Source organism: Callospermophilus lateralis, chromosome 10 (genome assembly GCF_048772815.1).
Source record: "Callospermophilus lateralis isolate mCalLat2 chromosome 10, mCalLat2.hap1, whole genome shotgun sequence".
Lineage (NCBI taxonomy): Eukaryota > Metazoa > Chordata > Mammalia > Rodentia > Sciuridae > Callospermophilus > Callospermophilus lateralis.
This window is the reverse complement of record NC_135314.1, coordinates 117,638,225-117,653,390: the sequence shown is the minus strand read 5'-3', so window position 1 is coordinate 117,653,390 and position 15,166 is coordinate 117,638,225. Positions and strand designations below refer to the sequence as shown.

At 41.4% G+C, this 15,166-nt stretch overlaps 1 protein-coding gene across 1 annotated transcript in view; it reads right to left on the bottom strand.

The window, feature by feature from the left end:
* Slc9a9 (solute carrier family 9 member A9) overlaps window positions 1–15,166 on the bottom strand; it is a 537,107-nt gene that overhangs the window by 112,172 nt on the left and 409,769 nt on the right. The gene's annotated exons all lie outside the window — the stretch shown is intronic.

Genomic DNA, 15,166 nt, shown 5'->3' with positions numbered 1-15,166 from the left:
CAGAAAAACACACACACACATAATGTTTTAATGAGTGGTTTGACACACCTGTAAAGTAATCCCTCTGTAATATTTGCTTCTATTCTTTGATACTTTCTTCACATGATAACGATTTTATGTTAGGGCGAATAGAAAGGAAAGGTATCCCTTCCTCTTGCAATATGGATCAAAATTATTGATAGCGGGGAGACGTTAGAGCTTGCTTCCTCACCCTTATGCACGCTTGCAGTGTGCATCGCTGTTAGGGTAATGCTCTAAAAGTGTGAGATTTCTGATCAATTTCATTTCGTGCACTTTCCATAAACAACCTGCAGCACACTTATCCCTCCACATCTCCCTTATTGAATGTATTTCTGGATTTCCATTTTGACAGGGCATCAGTGAGAACTGAATTTTACACATCCCGTGACTGGAAGAATTCTCTGTCACCTCTTCTGGCTCAGTGCATTTCCAACCTTGTTTTTCCTCCACTGCCCACAGACTTCTGGTGCCAGGTGCCAAAGGACACATTCATATTTAATTCAGTTTTTATGCACTATTTCTATAAACGTTTCCTACCCTGGGATGGCCAGCAGTGACTTATAGAGGGCCCATACAAATGTGTGCCATTCAATCCAAACGAAGTGCTGTCCCAGTCCAGCTTCCCCTGAGTTGGAGCCCCTCAGGGCCCACGGCCCCCTAAGCAGAGGAGGACGAGGGAGGGGAGGCCATAATGGAAAGAAACAGCAGTTGAACTCCACCGTGTTTAAAATATATTCCTTTTGCAAAGATTAAAAAAACATAGGACCCTGGGAACGAAGTGCGGGGGCTCTTCCCAGGCCCCTGGAAGGACTAGAGCAAGAGAGGCCCCCTAAGCTTGAACTTCCTCTCCCCAGGAGAATGTGTCTCTGGGTGGGCGGAAGGCCCCAGCCGGGGAGTCAGGCTGCTGGGCTGAGGCTCCCACAGAGTTCTTCCTCTGAAGCCACTTGGCTAAACTTTAAGATCTCAATCACCCTGGTCTGCTGTCTGGGTGGGGAGGTAAAGGCAAAGTTGAAAGCCGCCACTCAGGCCCATGTGTGAACCCGAAGAGCAGTCTCCTCCTCCCTGTCACCCTCGCCCTTTCAAAAGAGGGGTTTCAACTCATTTATTTAAGGAGGGGAAACGGAAGGGATAGGCTGTCAGGGAGGAGGGGGAAGGAGAGAAGCAGGAAGGGGGGGAGAGAGGGCCAGGAGAGTGGGAAGGGGAAGGAGAGAGTGGAAGGGCGTGAGGATGAGGCCTCCCAGGGGAGTCCAGTCCAGGTAGTGGCCATGGTGTCTGAGTGGTCTCAGTCCAAGAGTGGGGCCCATGTGTGGAGGCTACTGGCCACTCTCCCTCATAGGACTGAACGGCCCTCAGGCTTGTCTGAGGATCTGAGCTCTCCGGCAGGTGCAGACGGTGGCCTCCGAAGCTCTCTCTATTACTGGGATAGGCCAGGACTGCCCCTTCCAAGAGCTACCTGGCACTCAGGCTGTGAACTGAACTGAGAGTCCTGAAGCTCCTCCTGCTGCACCTGTTCAGGGCCTGTCTGTCTGGAAAACTGGAGAGAACAGCAATCAAATTTCCTAAGAAGCCCCAATTAAAGTCTGAGGCAGTACCGAGGTTTTCCACTAAAATGTAAGCTTTCCTCCTCAGTAGCCGTCAAAGCAGACATTTCTAGTTCCCATTATCTCAGCAGCCAGATGGAACCAAGGCTTGATGGCGCCAGATTAAGTTCTTGGGCTTCCCGTGTGTGAAGCATCCCGGAGGCCTGGCTGGGAACAAGCTCTAGTGTCCTCCCTCCGTCCACTCTCTGGCAGCCCAGGGCCTATGCCGGGCCAGTCCTGTAGCTCCTCTTGGCCGAGCACAGAATGGACCCACATCTCAAGTGGTTTGAGGAAAGAGAAGCTCTGTGAAAATCACTGGCCTCGTGGAGCAGCCAGGGTGAGCAAAACAGACTTGGTCCCAGCCCTCACACGCCTGCAGGTTGGGAGTTTTAATGAGCATGTTATAAAAAAAAAAAAAAAATTATTATAGTTTAAGTGCTGTGAGGGAAAGGCACACGAGAACCTTGCCTTCTTTCACTTGAGTTTTGGCTCCTCTTGATAAAAATCTTGCTAAAATATATGGCTTGGCTCCCTGCCTCCTTAAACACAGTGCAGTGGGGTGCTCTCATCTTAACCGGAGGTCTCAGCATGGCCATTGGTCCCATAAAGTCTAACATGCGCTGCATTGTAATGATTTCTGAGAGGTGTTTGAACCTCTTTATGACTGCATTAAATGATCCCTGGCTACTATTATTTTTCTTTCTTTTTTTTAATTCTTGTATTTGCCTTGGGTTAGTTAGATTGCCTTGGGTTTTCTAGCTGCAACCATATGTTAGCATATTGTTCCTATGTCCCCCCCCCCACCTCATGCCACTACTCCTTTTTAATTGAGCGTGGGACTAATAATGTGACAGTCAAATTTAATACATTTTTTTTTTTTAGATACGCACACACACACATATAACACAAAAGAATAGAATTCAATCATTGCAGAAGGGCTTATAAAACACAGTGTTCTTTGCTTTACACCTGGACACCCCTGTTGCCTCCAAGGGCTATTTTCTGCCTTTTCTTGGTTACGATATGTAATGGCTGATATTGACACGTCTGGCACATTCGCAAGGCATCCCCGGGGTTATGCAAACATGCCGGCAGCATCTCTCTCTCTCTCTCAATGGTTCAAGCAAGCAAGTCAGAGTGTGAAAGAGACCTATTTTAGGGTCACCTTGCATCCACTCATCTTTATGTGTAAAAGATCACTTACACACTATGGGTTTTTGAGAGATTATTAGAAGGAAGGCAGGTTGTCATGCAGCTTGTGATGCCACATGTCTATGTGGCATCACCCCAGCTGAGGCCACGGGTGTATGGGATGAAGTCTTCCCTGCTCAGTGATATCCCAGTAGTCCCTTCTCCCTCACTGTCAAGCAACCTTCTGTCCATCTGTTCTGGATACAGTGTCCCAGTCCTGGTAACTGGACTTGTCCTTCTTTCTGAGCCCAGTACCCAATACTGTCTCTGAGCTCTGGATCTGCCAGTGCCTCTCCCAGGTCTGAGCTCCTTCCCTCCAAACTCTAGGCTGATGGTTTGGGCATCTGTGATGCCCCACCTCCTTTCTGGAACCTCCAAGCACTGTCCCTCCCCTTCTGATCACCACTTTGGCGCCCCTTCCTCGGTCTTAGGTTCCCCAATCACTTGAAATTTTCAGGCTCTTGGCCCAAAGTGGCTGCCCTGCCCCAACTCTGTTCTCTGCTCCTGTGTGTGCCTGTGACCACACGGCTCTGTCTGTGGCAACCCTGCCTATCCTTGGTTCACTTATCTGGTTATATGCAGCCATACGGGCTAACCAGTACTCTTCATTCTATGCCAGCATTAGCTGGAATCTGAGACCTCAGGGCCACCCTGTGATTGCTAAGGGTCAGTGACACCCAGATGTGATCTGGAGAGACTACCTGGGTTGAGAAATGTGGCTCTGCCTCCCACTGGCTGAGTGACCTGGACCACTCAGTATGCCTTGGTCTCGGTTTCCTCCCCAGTACAAAGGGAACAACAAGGGAGCCTACTTCATGGGATGGTGGTAAGGATTAAGTGAGAAAACATTTGTGAAGGGTTTCTCTTAGGACCCAGTACGTAGAAAGCTCTTAAGAAAGGCTGGCAGCAACTGTTAGCATTATTATTTTTCTTATTGTCAGTGGTGCCAGAGCTCAGTCCTGCCATGCTCATTGCTTTGTTAATTTCTGAGATAAACCCTCCTTGTCCTGGGTCCTGCACTCAGTGGCCCTTGTGTTTATAACAACAGCCACCAGGGAGCCATAGGGAGTGTCCAGTGCACAGTGGGGATTTCTGCTCTCAAAGTAAAACGTGCCTATCAAAAAAGGGCCAGGCTTCCCAGACTGGGACTTATTTATAACCTATTAATAAGTTAATGGGATGAGAAGACAGTAAGAACAGAAAGGGAGATATCTAAAGGGCGAAGGGAAGGAAAGAAGAAGATGGAGCTGAGCAGGAAGAAAGCAGAGGGATAGGAAGCAAAAAGGACATGTGAAAAAGAAAAAGGAAGGATTACATCATAGTTTACTATAGGTGCTCCTAGCTGGGTGCAGTGGTGCACGCCTGTAATCTCAGGGGAAAATCTCAGGGCTAACCAGTATTCTTCATTCTATGCCAGTGCCCCTTCCTCAGTCTTAGATTCCCCAATCACTTGAAATTTTCAGGCTCTTGGCCCAAGATCAGCCTCAGCAATGTAGTGAGGCCCTAAGCAACTCAGCGAGACCCTGTCTCTAAATAAAATACAAAAAAAAAAAAAAGACTGGGGATGTGGCTCAGTGGTTAAGCACTCCTGGGTTCAATCCTTGATACCCAAATGAAACAAAAACAAACAAAACTAGTAAAGGATTATAAAGCAACTAAAAAGCCTGGTTAAAATTTGATATGATGTTTTGCATTCTTGATGCACCTTTTAATTTTAAGCAAGTACAGTGCTGCCTCTGTGGTATTCAAATGGAAATGAAAACGGTGTTCCCAGCTGTGCCCAGGAACATCTTGCTCCGGGTTCCTCATTTTCAGTGAGCATCCAGCTCCATTTTTGGAGTAAAACGCATCTCTGGTGCACCATCATACACCTCCCTTCCTATTGTGCTTCCATTCTTTAGTGAATTTTATTAGATATATTAAAATCTCAGGATGCTCCCATGCCTAACCATGGCCAGAAAGAATGCTCTGGAGTTGAGATTTTTCTTGAAGGGAAAGCAAAGTAAGTAACACAAAAGGCTCACTTTTCCCATTAAAGTCCACAGCATCCATTCTGATTCTTATCACTTTGCACCTCCAGAAAAGCAGTGAAATATTACTAGGGCTTAGTTTCATTGTGTGAATTCCAATAGTCTTAGATGTGGTTTTGATTCTTTTGAGCCCCCTGCTGACAGGGGATGGGTAGTGGGGGAGGAGAATTCTTTCCTCTAAGAACTGTATTTGATGGCAAAGTGTAAAAAATGACATTTTCAGTAAAGGAAGAGTGACTGGATATTGGGCACATAAATACAGCTTGACAATGAAAGAGACTGAGAGACACTTGCTGAGGTTTGGGGACTATTGTTAGCCAAGAGAACATCAGATGACAGTCAAAATCTGGCAGCGAAACTTGCCTTCTCCTGGTAGCCTTTTAATAAATTTACTGGAGCTTGTATATGACCAAAGTTAATCTAATTCAAATAATAATTCAAATATTTTAAAATTCATTTTGGGAAAACAGGTGCATAAACTAAAGTGAGTGGAAGAACTCACTTTAATTCATTTTATTGATTTAGCGAGGCACAGTATGGAAGACTCTGGACCCTGGAGCCAGGCCATATGGCTTCAAATCCTTCTTCTACCATTGACTATGTTTTTAACTTTGAAACAAGTTTACTTAGCCTCTCAAAATCATAGTTTTCTCAACTGAACATGGGGATAATGTGAACACACTTTATGGGTTATTACAAGTATAAAATAAGTTATTATGTATAAAGTGTATAACATATTGGCTGCCATCTTGGAAGCAGTCATTAAATATTAGTTGATGTTCTTATTGTTATTAATGCTATTATTATTAAGGAGAAATTGATGTATTCTAAGTTGAGTGATAAATATAAAATAGATTAAAGCCAAGATAAGATTTTCTATAAATAATAGATGCTGAGACATAGAGGCCAATGATAGGACTCCTGCCATCAATGACCCAGGATCTAATGGGGAAGGCAGACACTGGAAATAAAGAAGATCTGATGAGTATTGCATACAGATTATTGGACATGACAACATAGAGCCCAATGAAAGGGGGCTTTGGGGGAGTAGGAGGTTTTACAGGGGAACTGAATATTGAGAAGCAAGAATGAGTTTCATGGTAGGAGTAAGGGAGGCGGGGGGGAGGGCAGTACAGGTTCAGCAGGGGCAAAGCCAAAGAAGTTTAAAAAACGAAGATTGGAACATGGTGTATAGCTCTGTGTGTCCTCCAGGGCCACACATAGTGAGGTAAACAGCATAATGAAACTTGAGACCAAATTGTGAAGGATCTTGAGTACTATTCTTAGGAAAGCAATTCGTTCTGTTTCTCTGTAGGCAGTCGGGAGTGAAATAATTAGATTGATATATTGGAAAGCTCACTGGAGGCATATGATATTAAGACCCTGGAGGCATGGGGGGGGTCATAGACTACTTCAGTGGTCCAACAGAGAGAATTGATTAGGGTCTAAACTAACATAGTGGTGGTGGATCAGAGGAGATAGCCTTTGGAGCTGAGTACCTCGTGGGATGGTGGCAGGGTACAGGACGGACGGTAAGGAAGAGAGTGTTGAGATGTTTCTGAGTTTCCACTTGGGACACCTGAGTGGTTTTCCCTGGCCATTAACCATATTAAAGGAAGAGAAACATGTATGGGAATTTTCCGGAAAGGAAATCCTGTTCAAAAGATGAAACTGAAGCTCAGATCCCACAGGGTCTGAGTATTCTTATTATGCGTGAAGCAATAGCGGCTCTCCACACTGTTACCAAGTCAGGCAACACAGACCCGCCCTCTTAAGGGTTTTTGCTTGTCTGTAGAGGAGGTTCTGACCCAAAGGCAAAGTATAAGAAACAAAAGAGGCGTACTAGGTTCTTCAAGGCCAAGGTCGGAGGACTGAGAACATTCACGGGGGCTGGAGACAGGTGTGGTGTGCTCTGTATTTGAAGACAGTGGGACATCTCACTTAACAAGGACTATATGGCCAATGTGGGCTTAGTACCAAGAATAGGAACAACCCTAACCCCTGGTTCTGTGGTTCTATCAAGCAAAGAAAGTTGAACCACATTGAGAGGTTGGGATACTGGTCCTGTGGTCAGGGACTGGGTAGATAATATTACATTTCCATTCAAAGACTAGTGTTAGAGCCCAAGGGTATACTCTGTAGTGACTGACTCTGAATTTGAAGAGTGATATGATGAGATCTGCCAATAAAGTGAAAGCAGAAAGGGAGATTCCATAATTTGGAAACATAAAGTATGTGGTACAATTGTGAACCTCCTATGGGAGAGAATAATATGAGGCTAGGATGCTTCTGAGAGCAGAACTGTTCTCTGGGACAAACTATTATCTGTGGGTCCCGTGTATGCTCTGCCAGGTTACTCTTTCCCAGCCTTGGGACTTGTCTTATGATCACATTGAAAATGGCTGAATAAGGGTTTGTGTAGCTTTCCTGTCTTGGTGATCTGAGGCTGCCCACAACTATCGACGTTCTCCTAGAGAGTATGGAGCTGGAGCAGATTCCAATGAACACCTTCAGGCCGATTAGACTGAGAAAGGTCTGGCCTTTCCTATCCTCTTTGCTGACAAAGTTTACTGAAAACTCAGCCTAACAGTTAATAAGAGACACACAGCCTTCAGGAGTTAGACCCTTGACCATGTGGTCTCACCACCTACTATTATGTGACTACAGGACAAGAAGCTATTCCTCAGTTCCTTTTTCTACAAATGGAGATATGGATAGTAACCATCTCCTGGAGCTCTTGTGGATAATGCACGTATGGGGTCCATCCCAGGTCTGGCAACCAAGGAAGGGTTTGGAAGTGGTGGCTGCTGTCCTTGAGGTGGTTGTTGATGTTGTCAACTTAGGTCTTCTGAAGAGACATTTAACTGTAGGTACCTCCAACATAGCAGTTGTGTTTTCCCCTTCCTTAGTTGGTCTTACAGTAGATTCTTTGGAACTTCTGACTCCGGTGGAGGCTTCTTGACAATGGGGGTTTGGGAGTGTAAAGACGGAGAAGAGTAGGTGTGTTCTGGCTGCACAGATGAGCCATGTGGCCAGTGTTTACACAGGTCTGACAATTTAGGAATACATTTGGGAACGTATAAGTATGCTGAAAACATTATGTTCTTTGAAAAATAAACATCAATAAACAAGTACACGTCATGGACACAAGTAATGCAGCGCCACATCCTGTGCTTTACGTTTGGCAAAACTTCCCTTGAGTTTGGAGTGCTTAGTTCTGCCAAGATGTAAGCTAATTTCAGGCTACAGATGAGATCAATTAGAAACTGGTTTGAGGATGAATATGCAGACTAATTTCTTTTGACCTAAGCCACAAGCACACACTGACACCCTTTGGTGGGAAGACAGATGTGATAACTTATGAGGGCATCTGGCCTGTCTTCCCTGAGGATTCGCTCTGGGTACCCTGCCTGGGCAATTAGGGATTTATCAGAGCCAAATGCACATCCTCAGAAAAACCATGCTTTCAAGTGGATCAGCTTGTTTCAATTCTTGTGTGTTACCAAGCAGGGTGTCTCCTCAATGTCAGACTGAACATGTTATATGGGAAGGGAAACATTTTATCACTGAATATCAAGTAGTCATAGGAGGATGCTTTCTACATTGGTATGGAACCAAAAGTGGTTAAAAAAAAAAATCCTAGACGGTCAGGGAGCTTTGGATAATGGAAATCCTGCAACCTAAAAGTCACTGTGGTCACCTCACAGTCAAACAAATAGGATTATATGACAAGACTGAAAATGCATCTTCTTCCCTCACTCCAAGCCCCAGCTACAGGGAACACCAGCTCTCCATCTGGACCAAGAGTGGTGTGCAGTGTGGGCCTGGAGCAAGATCTCAGAGTATCTTCCTGTTGCTGTTCCTGGGTATGTTCAGGTTTTAGTGGGAGGCTGATAAGGGAAGGAGCTAGAATGGGAATGCGCTCTCTTGATGCAAGGAGCATATTATTCTTATAAAAGTCATCTACAGAAATTGAGATTTTGAAACAGGCAAGTTGGCATATACCTGTAATCTCAGCAACTCAGAAGGCTAAGGCAGGAAGATGGCAAGTTTGAGGCCAGTTTGGGCAACTTAGTGAGACCCTGTCTCAAAATGAAGAATAAAAAGGGCTAGATATGTAGCTCAGTGGCAAAGCACTAAGTTCAGTATCTGCTACCCCAAAGAAAAAATATATACATAGGAATGGATTTGAAAAAAATATATATGTGTGTGTGTGTGTGTATTTGAATATATATATGGATTTAAATACATATATATATATATATATGTATATATATATAATAGAATATGTATAGACAAAAATAGAGAAGTACATGAAGATATATTTAGAGAATACTAAAATTCAATGAAATAATCCTGGAGAAGAGTTGGCCCAGGCAAAGCAATTGATGAAGAGGAACTAATTTTGTGGAATGATGTTCTGGAAAGAATCCTTAGAGGTGAACAGCAGCACTTTCAAAACTGATGAATGTTTATCTACAACACAACTCATGCGAAAGGTGAGATTCCAGTGGTTGGTTCTGATCATTTCATCCCAACTTGGCTTTACCCATTAGTTAGGCAGGTAGTCTACAAGCTAGATTGAGAAGGTGACCTCCCCAAATCATGGCCTTCTCTAATTGCTAATGTCAGAACTTAGAATCAACTTAGAATGAGATAAAGCTCTCCATTCCCTATTGAAAACCAGACCTAAAGGGCCAGGACGTGGGAAAGGTAACATTTGGGCTTGTTTATAAATGACTCCATCAGACTTATTCCTGAGAGCAGCAAGTGGTGAGAACAAAAGCCCAAGGTCCCAAAGGTATTGAGAGAAGGCACGATTGGGTACAGAAGTGAGGGAGACACAGGTGGAAAGACAGCTAAAGACATATCTCATAATAGCAATAGCCCATACATCGGGTCTGCTTTGGATAATGTTCGTATGTTACATAAAACATGAAATTTGGGAAGAAGATCCAAAGTTATTGTAATACATGGTGTTACATGTATTACATGTAACAAAAAAGAAAGATTTAGAACCCATTTCTTGAAGTGAGCCATCAGAAAGCACTAGCAACTAGGTTCTACAGTAATTTTGTGCCAGTAAATCTATTGCTTTTGGCTGACCGTCAGAGCATCCTGCCGATCGTGTGGCATTACTACTCACATGGATTTAAAACATAAAGTAAAGCCAAAGAAGATGGCTTTACCAACAGTAATAAATCACTAAAATTGAAATTAAAACAACTTTGGGATAAATAATGGCTGCTGAAACCATTCTTTAAGCCCACAGTTGGAGGTAGATTGTGATCCATAATCTCAGCAAACTAACAATTGAAATCTTATTTTCCTTTAGGGTGGTTAAGACTTTGAAATACCATATGATGCTATTAATAATTAATACTAATATTTGTGATACGCACATATTTAAGATATAATGCATCTATATTTACTTTTTAAAATGAAAATGCTTTTTTCTCATCCCAGAAGAGTTAAGTCAGAATTAGTCTTAATAACGCATCATTTTTATTTTTGCTAAATGTGAATAAATAATTTAATTTTAAAAAGGAAATTGACAGGAAGAGATAATGGGTAAGCTAGGAAGCCCGCTACTCCGTGACTCATCAAAAGAGAAGAAAATAATTTGAGTTTCTTGCTGAGAGGGATTAAAGTAAATCACTAGAAAAATAATGTTTTTCTCTGGCCAAACCAACTGGGGCCAAAGCACAGGCTTGCATGCATGACTGTGCTAAAAGGAAATAATAAAATGTTCAAACTTGAAAAAGTTAAAGAATTCATGGTTAACGCTAGCCTTGCATTGCAAAAATGCACTTTGATTTTAGAATCAGTGGTTTAAAATCAGGAAAGTGAATCAAGAATTGATGAAAATGCTATTAAGAAGAAGTTGTTTTAGAGCAGACGAGAAAGGAAAAGTGGGAAGGAGCGGGTAAAAAATCTGCTGTCAAACAGGTTCTCAAATTATCATGAAGACCACAGAAAGTGCACAGCATGGGAATAGAATTAGCATCAATTTGGCAGGAAATGAAATAATGAGAGTTAAGTGGATGCTCATGCAACTGCATTGTTCTGGCTTTGCAGCCTATAGTTCCAGAGGATCATGATAGCTCAAACAACCAGTGTATATGAACGGATCCTCTTCCTGACACCTACTATCCACACTAAAATCAAATATCATTTAGAACAGGTAGATTCTTTCATGCTTTCCTTCCTTCCTTCATTCATTCATGAAATACTGGTTTGAAGATATATCAAGACCATTACTACATGTTAGATATCATGGGAGACAGGAAAAATGTATTAATTGTGAAACATCTACAAAGTACTTAAACACTGAATTTCACCAGACTTAAGATAATATCAACTATAAAATATCCTATCACTCTATGTACCTCTAAGGAATAAAAAAATACTGCTATTCAGTTGGGGCATCACTGATTGTAAGATACATCTTGACCTCAGAAATATTAAGATGTGAAAAAAGAGGCTCAGTTGGAATCAATGACATAAATCCACAAAATAATCAAAATCCAAGGTTAATAGCAATGCCTGGCTATTGTACATACTAGCCTCTGGGTAGTTCATGAAATATTTCATATTTCATGTCTATTATTTGCTGGTCTTGGGGACAAAAAGTGAAAATAGATATTTGAGATCTTTTAACAAAATGTTCTGTTTATGCTTATGGATTAAAAGGTAATTCATTGCCTTTCTTAACTCTATATAGTAAGCAACTCTAAGTAACTGGATAAGGTCTAGAGTAAAGCAGATGAGACATCCTCTCAGGCTCCTGCAAGTGCTGAACATTTGGGTGATCCTGAGCGTGACTGGATCTTGTCTGCCTTACCCTAATCCTGACCATGGGTGAAATAACCACCTCATGGACATTTCTTCTGTATAACCCCTGGATCCTCTGGAACTGGGCTGACATTTTCCAATTTCCCCCTCTGTATCTGCTCCCTCTTCTTCAAACTATCCTGGCTCTGAGGGGTTAGCAGTGTGGGGGACAACAGCTGTGACCTCCTGCCCTTTGGTTTTAGATTGGTTTGGCCAATAGGAAGAACTGGCCAATTACCTTTTAGGATCTCTTGCTTCCAAGTCACCAGTGATTATCTGTGACCCTCTGTGAACATGTCAGCTTCTGATAGGTGGCTCCCTCTATACAGCTACCCTCTTTTATTTCTACAGATACGTCTGCTTCCTTCCCTTTCAAGTATGGGTTAGTAGCTACTCTTCAATGATTCTACCCCTGAGTCCTGCACTGTCCTTTATTGGTTTTCTTATGCAAGTCCACACATTTCTAAATAGTTCCTAAGTCTCTTTAAATTATTCAGTTTGAATATGACGTTTTCTTGCTATCTGGACATAGACTTATATAGACAGTTATTTACATCTATAAGCACACAATTGCAGAAAGGTCTCACTTGAACTGGAAACCAAGGCACATGAAATTTCCTAAGGAACTCCTGAGTGTAATAAATCTTACATAAGCATACTTTTGTTTCAACCTTGAAGTTAGAATTGTGTTTTTAATGGTTTCTCTAAAGTGCATGAATGTTCAAACCTAACTTGGTATACTAAAATGCTCCCAGCCGTAGGTCAACTGTGGGTCTTATGAGTGAAGATCTTACCACAGAACATGGTAAAAGCTTAACAGGAGGAATTAAAGTATTCCCAAGCAGTGTCCCCTGGTTATGACCAAAAGCAAAATATGCTTTATTCAATGTTCTAACTTAACTGAATTCCATACAGATATTGAGTTCTGACAAGCCTTTCTAGAAGCTGAAAGTCGACCCTAGTGAGCAATCCAGATCTTGCTGGCTTTCCTAGTATAAGCTTCATAAAGACAGTTCATTTTTGTGGGGAAAACACCAGGCTCACCACCCTCCATGGAAGGGACCTCAGATTGTCTCATTCTGTAGTATTATTTAAAAATAAGTTCACCAAGATCTGTGGATCTTCTGGAGAGGTTATATGGAGAGTAGGTAATAAAACTAAGATTTCAACCAACTTTTAAATCTAGATTGCTTATTTTAATTTGATATGTTGCCTATCCTTAATGAAGGAGTAAAGATGAAGAACATTAGGAAAAATGTTTAAATCTTTGGTAAGAATGGACTTCTATAAGAAGGAAAGATTAAACTTTCAAAATTAATGAAAGGTACTTACTGCTTGCAATGTCAGTATATAACAATGCAAACTTGAAATTTGAAAATAATATGGTTTTAGTATGGTATAATGTGGCATTTCTCAAACTCTGGCACTTAGCACTTCTATAAAATTTTTTTTTTCATAACTGATTTGTTCTATTATTTAACTTTTTAAAACTTTCATGCTATCAGTTTGTTTGCTGTTAAGTTGATGTTTATTTTTAATTATTATAGCTTCCAAATGAATTGACCTTTCTATTATTTTAAAATATCCCTGTGTATCTAATAACGTTTTTTTTTTTTTGTTATAGAGTCTATTTGTCTGATACTCCATATCGCTATGGTTACCACATGGTTTATTTTTTTCCATCTTCCTTGCCTTCAGCATATTTGTATCTTTGTATTTAGTTTATTCTGGTTTTTGTAGTTCTAAATCCACTTCCTCAGTCTTTGCATTTTAATTACTTAGTTCACTCATGTTTATTATTATTATTAATAGAGTTGGATTTACTTCTGCCATTTAGCTATTTGTTTTCTATATGTTTAATTCTGCTATTGATTTTCACCACTTTTTGGTTATTTGTTTTTGTAGTGACTGCTCTAGGGATTACAATATACACCTTAATTTATCAGACGCCGCTTAGGATGTGTACTAACTTAATTCCAGTGAGATACAGAAGATTTAGTCCACTTTATTCCCTCTCCCCCTTGCATTAATTGTCACGTATCCCTCATATTTAAGACACATATGTTATAAATATGCTTCAGTGTTCTTATTATTGCTTTATATTATCTCACATCTTAAGAAATGGGAAGAAAGCAGAGGAGCACATTGATAAGGTCTTCCTATTCCCTTCTCTTCCCCTTCCTGGAGCACCTTTCCTCCCATGGGTCTGAGTTACTGTCTCACATCCTGCACTTGCTCCAGGGTGGCTTTCTCCTCTCCCTCCTCCTTTAGGCTGTCATTGTCACATTGTCTATGTCCCACAGACCCCACCATTCAATCTAATAAATATTATTTTATGCTATTGTTTTCACATCAAGAGAAGAAAGGGTAAGAGCTCTCTAGTTATGTTGTCAGTTATAGTTAAGACACAGTCACCTCTACCAGCTCGTTTTGTTTTTCATGCAAATTTGAATTACAGTCTGGGGGTCATTTTCTTTCATTTTGAAAAACTTCCTGTAGTTTTTTTTGTTTGTTTGTTTTTTTTTTTTTTTTTTTTTTTTTTTAGTAAGGCAGGTATGCTAACAACAATTTAGTCTCTATCAGGGAATATATTTTTGTCCTCATTTCTGAAAGCGAGTTTTGCTGGCCATTGGATTCTTGACTGGCAGTTTTTTCTCCGGGCCTTTTAAAATCTGCTGTCCCACCGCCTTCTGGACTGCACTAGTTCTGATAGGGAGTCCTGCAGTTGATGTCTTGGGGTTCTCTTGTGTGGGATGAATAGCCTTTCTCTTACTGCTTTTGAGATTTTCTCCGGGTCTCTGCTTTTCTGCATTTGGGTATTGTGTGTAGCTATGACTTACCTTTTGTTCCCTCCTCTAGAGTTCACGGAGCCTCTTGAATGTGTAGAATTAATATTTTTCATCATATTTGGGAGTTTTTCAGCTATTATGTCTGTGACTATTTTTTTCTGCCCTTTCTCTCCTTTTGTTCTTCTAGAATATCCATTACACACATGTTGGTGTGCTGGATTAAGTTTCAAGGGTCTCTGATGATCTGTTCATTTTTCTTCATCCATTTAAACTTCTTTTTTGTTGTTTGCATTATACACCTTCTAATAACATATCGAGTTCATGGATTCTTATTTCTTCCAGTTTGAATTTATGATTGAGGCTCTTTAGTTGATTTTTTATTTTAGTCATTGTACTTTCCTTCACTTCTGCAATTTCTCATTTTTAGTATGATTTTTATCTTTTTACTGACATTTCTGTTTGGCAAGCCATGGTCATCTTAGTTTACTTTTTAAACGCGGTTTCTGTTGTTCTCTGAATATGTTTCCAGTAGCTGCCTTGAAGTCTCTGTCTCCTCACTTGCACATCTGGGGCACTCAAAGCAGATGCTGTCGCTGCTTCTGCTGCTGCTCCTTTCTTCCTCCTCTGCCTTCTAAGTTTTCTTCCTCTTTTCTGCCTCGACATTCTAGACAATACACTGTGGCAATTCTGGATTTCAATCAGCCCTTTCCCCACCATCCTG